The 14,666-nt window shown below is 39.5% G+C and overlaps 2 protein-coding genes across 2 annotated transcripts in view; both read left to right on the forward strand.

Annotated features, from left to right (window-relative positions):
- LOC114645470 (macrophage mannose receptor 1-like) overlaps positions 1-4,080 on the forward strand; it is a 32,698-nt gene extending 28,618 nt beyond the window's left edge. The window contains exon 8 of the mRNA XM_028793323.2: positions 2,389-4,080. The gene's annotated coding sequence lies outside the window, so the exon portion shown is untranslated. The remainder of the gene's footprint in view (positions 1-2,388) is intronic.
- fam136a (family with sequence similarity 136 member A) overlaps positions 1-14,666 on the forward strand; it is a 429,951-nt gene that overhangs the window by 109,486 nt on the left and 305,799 nt on the right. The window lies entirely within an intron of this gene.

Consider the following 14,666-nt stretch of genomic DNA (forward strand, 5'->3'; position numbering starts at 1 on the left):
CCCACAGCACACATTTCGAAAACTGTTGTTTTTCTGTTCTTTCTAAGAGCACCGTCAAAATGTTTTGGTGACCTGAGAGATCAACCTTACCAAGACCACCACCTCTCTTTAATTTCAGATATTGTGTAATGGGCAGAGGGGAGTGAGTCATGTGGTGGCTTGTTTTGTGTCTCATTATTGTTTGGCTGCTAATTAAAGAAAAAGAAACAACTATGGGGCCTGAGTCAAGTTAATTAAAAGAAGTAATCAGCAGCAAAAACTGGTCACTAATTAAGAAGTTGGTAAGAATGAAAACCTGCACCCACTGCGGCACTCGAGGCCTGGAGTTCGCCACCCCTGGCCTATAATCATAAATGATTGCTTTCATTATTCATCTAGTGAATCTCCACTCAGTTTGAGCAAGCATACATTCATTTTCCAAACACACTTACCCCAACACAGGGTAATATGGACTTCAATCAAATGCCAGGAGCATTAGACGCAAAGCAAGAAATAATCCTGGACAGTCCATGGCATGGCACACCCAGTCACAAACTCACACTCAATTATGCATAAGAAGATAGTTTACATTTACCATTCACTCCTTTAGTACTGTGTCTCTTAGGAAAATCCTTGGGTATAGCTAGTTTGACTTTGTGTCGAACAAGCAGTTGTTCACAGAGTCCTGAATGAGACACATTATCTGCATTGTGAAGGAGCATCAGTTACAGCACTACAGCCATGTGGTGCTATTCCCCAAGGGTGAACCAGATCACAGGATTCTCATTGTTGAAGACCTGTGCGGCTGGACCAGGCCAAGAAGACGCCCACGTAATACCAGGCTGCAGCAGATAGATAGTCATTTCTGGAGGGTGGGACTAGACCACATGTCTGTGTTGGGGGTTACCATCCGAAATCCAAAGCTGTTTCATCATGAGGTGGGTGTGTCAACACACTGTACCAATGCTGACCTGACCTGAATCAGCGTTTATTGCATATCTTTGAGATACGACTGGAAACCCAGAGTACTGGGATAGATCACACATGGACCTGGGGACTACATAAAGTGTGCAGGCAAGAAATTGAACCTTGTGTTCTGTTAGCTAGCCATCATAAGAACAAACATATTTATTAATTTAGATCCTGCAAAACAAGGTTGTGAATCAGGTCTATCTGCATTTTTAGCACCAGATTTTACTCCACACAGGGTTTCTGCTTACTCAATACAGAATTTTTGTTCTTGCTGTCATGTCATACATTTTATTTGTCACTCAAAGCTAAAGTCAGTGAGTTATGCTGTGGTGTCTCTTTCAAGGTCTTAAAAAAGTCAGCTGTTATCAAACAGTGCTTGTTTCCTTCTAGCCCAAGCCAAAATTGTACTCCTAACCAATGATACATTTAAAGGATCATTAAATAGATGGACTAGCTGTGGCAATTAAGTTTTCCTTGACCAACACTGAAATACCAGTCGAGAAATGCAAAGCCCCAGCTCTCTAGCTAATGATGCACTTTCAAGAAAGTAGTGGTCTGGATCTAACCCTATAAAATGAACAAGGTTTCTTTCACCATAAACAGAAGCTAAAGTGACAAATACCCACCCTCCTTCAACAGTTTATCACTAAAACAGATATGGTTGAGATACTGTATGCTTGAACATCAGCAACCATACAAACTGCACTTCAGAACAGGTAATCCATCTAAAGCTAAGTCTGTCACAACCTGGCCAGTACTTGCATGGCACACCAACTAGGGAAAGCTTGGGCTGCTGCTGGAAGAGGTGTTGGTGAAGACATCAGTGGACACTTACCATGTGGTCTGTGTGTGGATCCCAATGCCTCAATACAGTGACAGGGATACTGTGTTTGCAAAAATGGTACTTTTGTTGGATGAGATGTAAAACCAAGGCCCTGACTCTTTGTGATCATAAAAGATCTGTAGTCATCCTTCGAAAACAACAGGGTGTACCCCAATGTCCTGGCTAAATTGCCCACCATCAACTTGTCCATTCAGGTCCCATAATTATACCATTTCTAATTGGCCCACTGGCTCTTGTAGCCTTTCACTACCTAATAGCTAGTGTGTGGTGAGTGCACTGGCACAAAAATGAATGTTGTTGCATCATCCAGGTGGATGTTGCACATTGGTGGTGCTTGATGTGGCTCCCCAACAATCTACGCAAAACATTTTCAGTGTCTAGAAAAGCACTAGCTATCTAATAGCATAATCAAAAACTTTTGTGCCATGGGAAGAACAGGTTCTTTATCAGCATTATCCAGAAAAGTTATCTCAATGTAATGCTCTGACTGATTGATGTTCTATAAGAGTTACAAGACAAACTTGTTAGTATTTACTTACATGTTTTTTTTCTGCTAAAGTGCACATTTCTTTTTTTTTGTTTTTATCATCTAGCCAGGAATATCATTCTGAATAGTTCTGGGATAATATCTACCTGAAAAATTCCTGCTGACAATTCAACCACAGAAGTGCATCCGTCCAAGGATAAGCCTCATTATAATTAGTAACATATGTTCTGTAGGGCATTTCTTCTTCCTGTGATTCATCCAGCTCTGTCTAACGGAGATGTCACCTAGGGACCACATACCAACATTTTACCCTGCAGTTTATTGTTAATTAAGGGCACTAGTTGGACTATCTACTTTCTAGAATTTTGCTTTTGATGCCATTGATTTTCTAACTTAGTAGTAAACAATATACTCAGCAACTCCCTGCCTTAGCTGTTATATGTTCTCAATCAAGCCCTGGGTTCCAGTTTGATTATTCAGGTGTATATTATTCATAGGTGTACTAGGCAGTCATCCAGGTGTAGCCATTAAATTGAAACAAAGCTGCAATCCCATTTTGACAACAAAAGACAATAGAGCAGAAAATGCCTGCAAAAACCACTCTGCCTTTACAGCAAGATGGTGTATTTTCTAGTTGTGTAGTAGGAAGTGATCAATACGAAAGTCTGTTTTCTGCACCTGTCAGAGATCATTAAGGTTATATGATGCCTTCCAGTGCCATCTCTTGCAAATTCAAACTTGCATTGTAATTGTCTCGCTTAACCAGTCTTAACTCTAAAATGTTGACTATGCTGTTAACTATTGCTATTCTCAGGATATGGTTCTGCCATCTGTTCTGGACAACACCTTTAAAGCTCTTATTTAGTCATCACATCAGACCCTGACCTCAGTTTCACCCTGTTTGGCACATATCCTTGCCTTGATGTTAATTTCACAATCCACCATCTGCTCTTGGTTCAAGCCTAGCAGCTACTTGTGTCAAAAAAGCGAACACCTGATGTAAGGGCCTGGTCCATGTTTTGAGGATAAATTCAGATTTAGGCCTGGATTTCTGCATTGGGTCTGAATGCAGCTTTAAATTCTTTGTTATGTAGTGACATTTTTCTTGTTTGTGAAATTTAGTGTATTTTGAGCCCAACTTTTGAAGACTTTGTTTCACAGTGAGCTTAACATTTAATTTTCTAATTCAGTGATCTTCCTTATAATGTTTCAAGTACAAAATTTATCCTAAAATACCAAGCCAAAAATTACTGGTGCACTTTAGCAATTGTAGGTCAAGAGGAACATCATTTAGTTTAAATAGAACTCTACCTTTTTAATGCATAATTTTCATTCTTTTTCAACCCCAAGAGGTAGTTAGATTTCCAGACATTGACACTGTATAAATTAATTTGCTGCTTCACCAGGTTTCCTAATAAATCTGGAGTAAACACCTCTGGAGGTAGAGATTAACAACAGAGGGGTGCAGGGTTTTAAAAGAGTGAATCCACTGGCTACAGAAGACTTAATTAAATGTGATACAGCATGTGCTCTGAGGCTAAGCCTGAGGCAAAAAAGCCTGGGTGAGGCTTATGTCTGATTAACTTCTGCTGTGGACTTAGACAAGTGGCTTGTTTTATACTATGTTGTGAAAGAATATAGGAAATTGTTGAATTATTCCTAGAAGCATAACAGAACATAACACAAGCCCACTTGCTTCAATTCAGGTTGCTAGGGCTGGCACCTACTCTACTAGCTTTAGGTGTAATAAGGAAGTGATAATGGAGTGGACTCCAAACGATTACATGAACCAACTAAACTAAGCCATAATTTTTGGAACTGTGGGAGAGAAGCATGAATAATTTAAAGAAACAACCTGATGTATGGCCTCCTAAAGGCACCACACGCCAGGCCAAGCCTTCCCAGCCCGCCTAGAATTAACCTCACCCCAAAAAGTCTGAACTCCTGACTCTACAGCAAGGCTTTGTCCTACTCAGTCCTAAAATAAGGAATTTGCTTTCAAAGTTCTAAACAATCTATTTATACCTCAAATTATATAAAAAACATGTAACTGGAAGGACAGGTCCTATTGCAGAATCTTTATAAATGACGATATTTATTTTGACAAATGCAAGAGTCACAAAAGGAGGCAAAACAAAAGAAAAGTCCCAAAGCAATTGGAAGACAGTATCCACAAAAAAGAAGCAAGAATTCATATATTAGAAAAATCAGTATTTACAAAGGAATGCACTCAAAGACTCAAAAATGGACCACTGAAGGATCCACTCTCAGCTTTGAAATATAAAGGGCCAAACCACTTGAGCTTCTACCCTCAAAACATAAGGAACATAAGAGAACAAGACATAATACATAAAAACACAATACTTGCAAATTAAATAATAAAAAAACCAATTACAAATATTATTTACATAAATCAAAATAAAGACAAATCAATACAATGAGAATAATAATGCAAAAGGGCAAAAAATATTTGAAAAGTAACAAAATCAAGAATAAACCTGATCCAGGGCTAGAACTCTGACTAAGCCATCACAGAGAAGGAAAATGTGCAGAGTCCATGCAGAACATATGCTAAAGGACAACATCACAAAATCAAATTTCCAAAGCTATAATTTGCTCATTAGCTTAAAACATATTATCATCATCATCATCTGTGCATCCGTTTATCCATCCATTTAGTAAATGCATTAATCTAATTTTAGCGTAGCAGGAAGCTGAAGCCTAATCGTACTTTCAAATGACTTCAATTTGTTTTTCTGATGCTTTTATCTGCAAGCAAGCTAAAAGAAAAAGAGCAACAGCAGTTTTTCTGAAGAATCTATAAATAAAATTTGTATTTCAGAAGTTAAGCTGAATAAAATAATACTCTTTTTATAAGTGTATTAACACACCTAATGAATTCTTAACATTCAAAATGTTATTTTATTTTTTTTCTTTTAATTCAGAAATACCTTTCACAGAGATAATCTTCTTGTTTTTCTTTTGGTTGCCCCCATTTGGGGTTGCCACAGCGGATTATCTTTTTCCATATCCTCCTATCTTCTGTATCTTGCTCCGTTACACCCACCACTTTCATGTCCTCTCTCACCACATCCCTAAACCTTCTCTTAGGCCTTCCTCTCTTCCTCTTGCCTGGCAGCTCTATCCTTAGCAATGCAATCTCGCCTCTCTGGCTTTGTCTCCAAACCATCCAACCTGGGTTGACCGTCAAATGTACTCATTCCTAATCTTGTCCATCCTCGTCATACCCAATGCAAAGCTTAACATCATTAACTCTGCTACCTCCAGCTCTGATTCCTGTTTTTTGATCAGTGCCACCTTCTCCAATCCATATAACATATTTGTTCTTACTGCTGTCTTGTAGACCTTCCCTTTCACTCTTGCTGGTACCCGTCTGTCACAAATCACTCCTGACACTCTTCTCCACCCACTCCACCCTGCCTGCACTCTCTTTTTCACCTCTCTCCCATACTCCCCATTACTCTGTACTCTTGATCCCAGGTATTTAAACTCATCTACCTTCGTCAATTCTACTCCCTGCATCCTCACAATTCCCCAGACTTCCCTCTCATTCACACACATGTATTCTGTCTTGTTCCTACTGACCTTTACTCCTCTCCTCTCTAGAGCATATCTCCGCCTCTCCAGGGTCTCCTGAACCTGCTCCCTATTCTTGTTACAGATCACAATGCCATCTACAAACATCTTAGTCCATGGGGACTCCTGTCTAATCTACTCTGTTAACATGTCCAATAAACATCACTTTCATAGAGAGACAGACCATAAAAATAAAAATGAAAAGTGTCTCAGATCAGTGATCCAGAATGTAGTGACCCATCTTGTACTTAACCAGCTGAGACAGGCACATGTCACTCCTTTCTTTAGGTCGCTACATTGGCTCCCTGTAGCAACTTACATTAAGTTCAAATCCCTGATGCTTGCCTACAAAGAAGTCAGTGGATCAGTACCTGAGTATATGGAGACACTGGTAAAATGCTATGCTCCTTCTCACTCACTCAGGTCTGCTGGAGAACAGTGTCAGGTGATGCCACCTTTACATGGTATCAAGTCTCAATCCAAACTCTTTTCCTGTGGAGTTCCTAGTGGGTGGAACAGGCTGCCTACCTCCATCTGTACTGCTGACTCCATCAATGTATTTAAGAAGTGATTGAAGACCCATCTTTTCTATGAATATCTGTCGAAATGATGAAAAAAAACAAAAAAACTTTGCTCTGCAATATTTTTATGTTTTTCATTTATTTGTTTAATTGCTTTTGTGATTGTAATTTATGATTGTAAATGTATGAGTTACTACATCTTTTCACTTGTGGCAATCAACTTCTTTTACCCGTCCTATTACACTTATTGAACAAACAGGCCCTAGCCTAATGTTACTCGATTGCTTACCTCTTTTTTAAGTCACTGCAAGTAAATGTAAATGTAAATTTAAATGTCTATGATATCACATACATAGCATTCTCAAATCCACTTAATCCATGTTAGACTCTTAGGAGGGTTGAGTCTATAATGGCAGCTTAAGGCACAAGACAGGAATCATCCCTGGAAAAAGCAACGGTCTGTCACAGGGTCCACTTAGGCACTCAGAATCACAATCGCATGGGGCTAATTTAGAATAATCAATCAACCAAACACATAAATATTTTTGGGTATAGAAGGAAACCCCTCACAGAAATGAAAAGTATGTGCAAACTCCACACAGGCAACCTCAACAGAGCGTGGGTTTGAATCCCAGGACACTACGTATGAGGCAGCAGGGTTTCCACTTCACCACCGTCCTGCCCTTCTCTGTTATATCTTCTATTAAAATACAGTGGTTGCATACAGTATGTGTTTACTGTAGGCAGACATGCCATGTGCCAGTATTGTCAAAACCTATGGATTTAGCCCCTCCAGTATCCCAAATAAATGCAAGTTTTCAGCAGAACGGCAGGAAAAATTACTGTCTAAGGTCAGGTCACACTTGAATGACCACATCAGAGCAGGACCAACATATTAGAATGGTCCATGTGAGAGATCTATTTAGATCTGTCACCTGTTCCTCTACTGAAATTTAAGGTGCACACACATGCTGATGGACTCAGAGCAAGCTGACCTGTCTGAGGACCTCTACTCTAGATGTCACACGCAAATAGCTTAGGCCAGACAGAAGCTGTGAGGGTGTCATCCATGGTGACATTAGGTCCTCCACATGCATTTTTCACTTGGTCTGCATGACTGTAATTAATGTTCACCGTCATTATTGTTTTTCTGCCTTTCTGTCATTCATGAAAGCAGCTGGCCGAAGCCATGAGAGAATGTCACGTAAGACTGGCCTCACCGTAAACATCCAGGCTTTCTCTGACCATCAAAGGGTTAAGGGATGCACTAACTGCAGCTAAGAACACACATGATGGTAGAATAATAGAAAGTGCCCATGATAACCCAAGGGTTTTGTTCTCTGTACTTAATAATCTACTTCAACCTGCATCTTGCCCAATTACCTCTTCTACTGAAGTCTGTGAAAAATTCCTCCACTTTTTCTGTAATAAAATTAAAGATCTAAATAATTTAACTAACATACATCCATCACCCATTTATATCTTGCCCTGTCTTCCCACTCCACCCAGCTTTTTTTCTAAATTTCCACCAGTCACATCTGCATTTGTTAATGACGTACTTTGAAAAATAAGGCCAACTACCTGTGTAATTGACCCCCATCTCCATCACACTTCTTAAATCCTGACTTCATGCCATAATCCCAACTGTTACGACAATAATAAATACATCCCTTGATACTGGCGTTGTGCCAGCCAGATTTAAAATTGCATCTGTAACCCCACTGTTAAAAAAGTCTGGTCTTGATGCTGACAATCTTAACAATTTTTGGCCAATTTCGCATTTACGTTTTGTCAAAAGTTCTTGAGCATGTTGTTTCCTCCCAATTCACCAATTACTTAACTTCTGATAATTTGATGGAATCCATTCAGTCTGGTTTTAGGGTGTGCAGCACAGATGTAAAACTGCTCTGCTTTGGTTAACCAATGATTTGCTTATGGCAACAGACTGGACAAACTAGCATATTAATTTTGTTAGATCTTAGTGCAGCATTTCACACAGGCAGACATGACATTCTACTGTCCAGAATGGGGAACATGCTGGGTATCTCTGGCACTGCCCTCCAGTGATTTAAGTCCTGTCTGGCTGACAGGCAAGAGTTTGTTTGTCTTGCAAACAGCAGATCCAGCTCAGTGCCAGTCACACAAGGGGTTCCTCAGGGGTTTGTCCTTGGCCCTTTGCTCTTCTGTATCTATGTGCTTCCCTTTGGCCATATCATTTATAGCTTTGGACTGGGTTATCATTTTGATGCAGATGATACTCAACTCTATTTCAATTTTAAAAGTGAAACTTCATCAGGGTTTTCTCAGCTCACAACTTACCTCACTGAAATTAAAACCTTGATGGAGCAGAGCACTTTAAAATTAAATTGCAACAAATCTGAACTCCTGCAAATTAGCACTAAAGTGCAACTTAGAAAATGAGCTCCTTCTCAGTCACTCTTGACGGTGATCTCATCAGACCCATTTTTGGTTTCCTCTCCTTTCTTATTCTGCCCACATAAACCACATTAAGAAACTTTCCTACTTCCACCTCCATAACATATCCCATGTTCACTCATTCCTCACTTTTTCTAATGCTGAGAAACTTGTCCAATGCTTTTATTACATCCCACATTGATTATTGTAACTCCCTACTGGCAACTGCCACTTCTAATCTTATATCGCAGCACCAGTTGATTCAAAACTCTGCTGCAAGAATCCTTACAAGAACCAGCAACAGTGAGCACATGACACCCATCCTGTATCGCCTTCACTGGCTCCCTGTGTCTTACAGAACTGAACATACAATTTTATTATTAACCTACAAAGCTTTAAATGGCCTTGCAGCAGACTACATCACTGACCTTCTAAATCACTAGGCTCCTGTTTGCTCACTTAGGTCTTTTGATTCTGGCAATCTTGTTGTACCTCACACTAACCTGCACTCTGTGGGTGACAGAACCTTCAGCTGTATAGCACACAGACTTGGTCTGTCTTTTAAAACCCAACTTAAAACTCATCTGTTCAGGAAGGCTTTTAACTTAACCTGACATTCTGCCTCCTTTTTCATTTTTCCTCTCTGTCCAGATGCTCAGTATAATTTGTGTGTGTGTTATATCACAAATGATGTTATTTGCTAGGCTTTCTTTTAGTATTGAATGTTGTATTTTACTCTGGTTTATTGTCTCTTATTCTGTTTTATGCCTTTGTATACAGTATTCTGTATCTATCTGTTTTAATGTTCTATTCAGGAAACATCTGTATCCAATGTTACATATACCTATTGTTTCTTTATGAGATTCTGTGAAGTGAAATGAGCATGGGAAAGGTGCTATATAAATAAAATGTATTATTATTATTATTATTGTCTCAACAATGAAGGATGAAATTTCACTCCAGCAACAAGTGTGTGTTTCTTTTTTCTTTCTTTTTAAGCACTATAGAACTAAAAAGACAGGGTACATACACATTGGTGGAAAAATTCTTGAAGGGATGGTAATGCCAGCAACAACATGATTTATCACTAAACTGAAGCGATCGGTAAATTATTTGCCTTGTGTGCTTGTAAGCAACATTCAAAAGGTATGAAAGATGACCATTTTTGGGATACAAAAACACCAGTGCAGTGTGGATGAAAGGCAAAAACAGAGATTAATTGTCTGCATTTGAAAACAAAAAATGAAAACATAGTAGTGTGGATGTAGCCTAAGACAATGGAGAACTAGCAACATGTTGTAAGACCTTCTTACCACCAGGCTGTAACAGCAGGGAGGAACAAAGGGAGGTATAAACCTGACTTTTTAGAGGAGAGATAGATGCTATTAAGTATAGCTCTAGCCTGGTGTCCAGGTAGTCAAATCTTGGCCACCTTTGATTCAGGAAACTTGGTTTAGTCTGGGCTCGAAAGCCACCTTGTTCCAAATGCATTGCAGAGTTTATAACTAGAAGGGGAGTTGGAAGAAGGCCAACTGGTAAAATGAATAGGTCAGGTTAAAGAGAGACAGAGAAGGAGGGCAACAAAGGTAGTGCTTCAGAAATGAAAAAGTGGATGGGCCACTCCACCTGCCTTAAAGTAGTTGGGGTTTCTTTGGGAAGATCCTGTGAAGCAGTAGGCTCCTAGTTTTCTGTTTCGTTTGCATTCTGTATTCTCACATTAATTGTCACACTCACTCTGTCATTATACACATTTTGTTTTTAATTATTTTTCCCTATAACTTACCAACTTGTTTTCTCATAAATATTGTGAGTTACAAGATCTTTAAATCAGCACAACCTGACAGTTCAATATGGATGTGTGGAATTTTACTATTCACAAAGTGTACTGTATAAATGTGTTGTGATCTGGAGGGCAGACAAATCTAAACCCAGAATGACTGCAAAAGTGGACAACATTACAAAAGAGTTAATTTATTAACAAAATAAATTAATGTAAAGAAGGAAAATAAATACAAAAGGAAACAATAAAACTGTTGCCCCTCTGGGCCTACCTTTACAAGACTAAGCTGTATTCCACTCCACTATACACAAGATACAACTTTCTTCACACCTCCCATGCTGTTTTACAACTTCTGGACTCTTTTGTCTCACTAATCGTATCATTTTTTTTTACAAAAATACCTTGTGCAGAACAGTAATACGGTTGCAGAACAGTTATCTCTTCATCTTCTCTTTCTCTCCACCGCACTGCTAGTCCTTCAAGGCTACGACTCACCTGGGCAAGGCAGTGTAGCTCCTTTTATTGCATACACTGATGTACTTCCAGCGTCTACAAGGTGGGGCTTGGGAATACTTCTAGGTCTGTTTGAAGCTCCACAAAATAGGGCTCTCTAGCCTCTTCAGTGCCTCCTGGCAGCACCCATTGGGCACAACAGGGTTGACCCCTAAGACCTACAAGTCCCATGATGCCCCACGGATATTCTCAGAGGTATTTTGGCCCAGGGATGTTGCCACTTAATGTATGGGGTTAGATAATAACCTGAATATATTGCTCTCCCCCGTCCTTCCATGTTATTTGTGTCAAAGCCAGGCAAGGATCCCAAACCAAATCTAGCTAGAGCACTGGTCCCAGCATGTCATACCTTATAATATATATTGTAAAAGACAGGGGGTGCCACTGAGTCCCAAAACCCCAGACACAGTACACTATTCAGTCCCAAGTTCAAAATAAAGGTTTTTATTTTCAAAAAACTTCTCAAACACAGGTCAATCCACAATCCTCCTTTTCCTCCTCCAGGAGAGCTATGCCTTCTGCGTCCTGACTCTGACTCTTCAGAGGAGGCTGGACAGCTTGATTTTATGTCAGACCCATGAGTACTTCTGGTACCAAGGCAAAGCCCGATGGAAGCACTTCCAGGCCAGAAGGAAGTCTCCTGAAGCAAGGAGTCCTTCTCCTTGAAGCAATTTCTGGTGGCACCCAAGGACACTGACTCCCATAAATCCCTGCAGGTGTCTTTATTGGGTTCATGCCAGAGAAGCACTACCATCTGTCATACTGGGGAAGGAACTTCCCTGGATGCACCAACACCTCCTATCCATTAAGTTATCCCTTTGTAAGGGATGATGCTTTAGTTATGACTCATTCCATACTGTCCTTCCATTATGGTGTCTTGGCCGGAAAAGGTTCCAGCACAGTACTCACTTTATATATATATATATATATATATATATATAGTGACGCCACCCTGACCACAAGTGTTTACCGCAAACAATGCTACGCAGACAAGATCCTACACTATGCCAGCAACCACCTGGTATCTCATAAACGGAGCTGCGTGAAAACCCTGTTTAAACGAGTCCACACGCATTGTAATACCAAGGAAACAAAAATTAATGAGAGACGCTATCTGTTTCAACTTTTCACCTCGAACGGATACTCAAAATCATTCATTAATCGGAGTCTACACAGCAGACGCCAAAGGAATCAGCGTACAATCGACGTAAATCAGAACCCCCACCCCACCTGGCATTCACTCCCGTATTACCATAATGTGTCAGAAGGCACGGCACGCACCCTGACCAAGTGGGGCATCAGAATAGCACATAAACCCACCAACAATCTACGCATGGTCCTGTTTAATGCTAAAAACAAGAAATCGACAGCCGAAACACGAAACGCAGTTTATAGTATTCCATGCAATTCTTGCTCAGCTGTATACATAGGACAAACGTCAAAAAAAATCTCAACACGTGTACAGGAACATCGCAACGCCGTCAGAAGAAAGGACGCACTATCTTTGATATATGCACATACTAAATCGACAGGACACACATTCAACTGGGACAACGTAAAAGTAAAATTTAAGGCCAGTACAAAAAGTGCCAGAGAGTTGGCCGAGTCTTGGCTATCAGATGAAAACGCCATCAACAGACACTTGGACATAAACCCAGCATATGCCAACTTAAGAAGGACATATACACATTAATCAAACTATACAACCCCCCCCCCCCCCCCTTGATCATACTGACTTAGTCACCAACACCCACCCCCCCATCCCCCCCCCCCTCCATACTGAATGTGTTGCTATATATTGCCTTTGATTCTTGTAAATCTAAGCATTATCCTCTGATGAAGACCCCTGATAGGGGTTGAAAGCTCAGGAATAAAACTATTTTATGATACGTGATTCGTTTTTTCTCCCTTTGTGGATCTCCAACTGCAAATATGCAAACCGTATCACAGACCTTCTCTTCCATTCATATATATATATATATATATATATATATATATATATATATATATATATATATATATATATATATATATATATATGGCATGAAAATGAAAACGTGTTTCCTTCAATCATGATTATAACTATTACTGCATATTTTTGACATGTTTTCAGGGCTCTGGCTGGCACTTTAGTTAAAATTAACACAACTAAAAAGATAATTAGAATCAGCTAAATGAATAGAGCCAGACTTGATTACAGCAAACCCTGCTCAGTATCATATATTTCTGTAATCAAACTTTTAGAAGAAAATGACATTAGAATAGCAAACATAATGAGATTCAATTTTAAAATCAAAAAAAGGATCCTACCTTAAACTACACCCACTCCCCCAATCCACAAAGTCATGTGAATAAGGAATAGACAAGAGAGACAGGGAGAGAAAAAATATCAGATCCCTGTCATCCAATTCAGTATGAAATGAGCAGCTGACAGTTTGTCAATAGTGGCATTGGTTGATTCATTAATCAGGGACACAGAAAGATCCAAAATCAGTAAACTCTAAAAAGAGGATTTTCAGAGATTAGGAGGAAAGGAATCAGGAGATTTCAATTAAGAGGCTTAAATCAGTTCTAGTGCTATAGTACCTAAAGGGTCAGCGGAACAGGTTTAAAAATGTTTAATGTGTAATACAGGACAGGTACATTCCAAAACTTGGAATTAGTAGGAAATTAAAAACAAGCACCAAACTGAAGCAAAGCAAAGCAAAGAAAAAAACAGCTGTATAAGATGTATAGGACTAATAACTCCAACGTGAATCATAGGGCATACGAGAACACGAGTGCAACCATTAAGAAGGATATTAGGCAGGCCAAAACACAGTTAGAGAAGTATACCGCTGATGAGATGAAAGACGATCTAAAGTGATTCTTTCAGTATTTTAGTAGTAAAAGAACAGACAAGGAAGAGGTGAAGTGCACCAGGAATAGTAAAGGGGAATACAGACAGTGAAATAGGAAATTCTCTCAACTTGCATTTTTCTGAGGTCTTTACATGTGAGGAAGTGGATAACCTCCCAGGTGTAACAGGGACTACTAAGGAGCTACTGAGTGATTTGGAAATTGTACAGAGAGGAGTACTGCATACCCTCAAGTTTTTAAGGAGGTTAGTGAGTACATATATAAATCTTTGACAAATATTTTTAGGAAGTCACTGTGCACTGGAGAAATTTCAAAGGACTGGAAAATGGCAAATACTTTCCTGTTTTATTAAAAGGGTGTTTGGACAGATTCAAGCAACTAAAAGTTAGTAAGCTCAACATGCAGCTAAATTAACAGAATTAATTTTTAAGGGGAAGACTAAGAAACACATAGCAAGTACAGAAGTTTTACTGAACAGTCAGGATGGGTTCAGAAGAGGGAGGTCATGTTTTACCAACATGCTGAAATTCTACAGGGAAGCAACAAAAGGATATGAGCAAAGTAGAGCATATGATATTATTTATCTTGACTTTCAGAAAGCATTTGATTTGGTGCCACATAAGATGTTTGGCATCAAACTAAAAGAAGTGGGAGTTCAGGGTGATGTTTGTAGATGGGTGCAAAACTGGCTCAAGACAC

This window comes from Erpetoichthys calabaricus, chromosome 1, assembly GCF_900747795.2.
Source record: "Erpetoichthys calabaricus chromosome 1, fErpCal1.3, whole genome shotgun sequence".
Taxonomy (NCBI): Eukaryota; Metazoa; Chordata; class Cladistia; order Polypteriformes; family Polypteridae; genus Erpetoichthys; species Erpetoichthys calabaricus.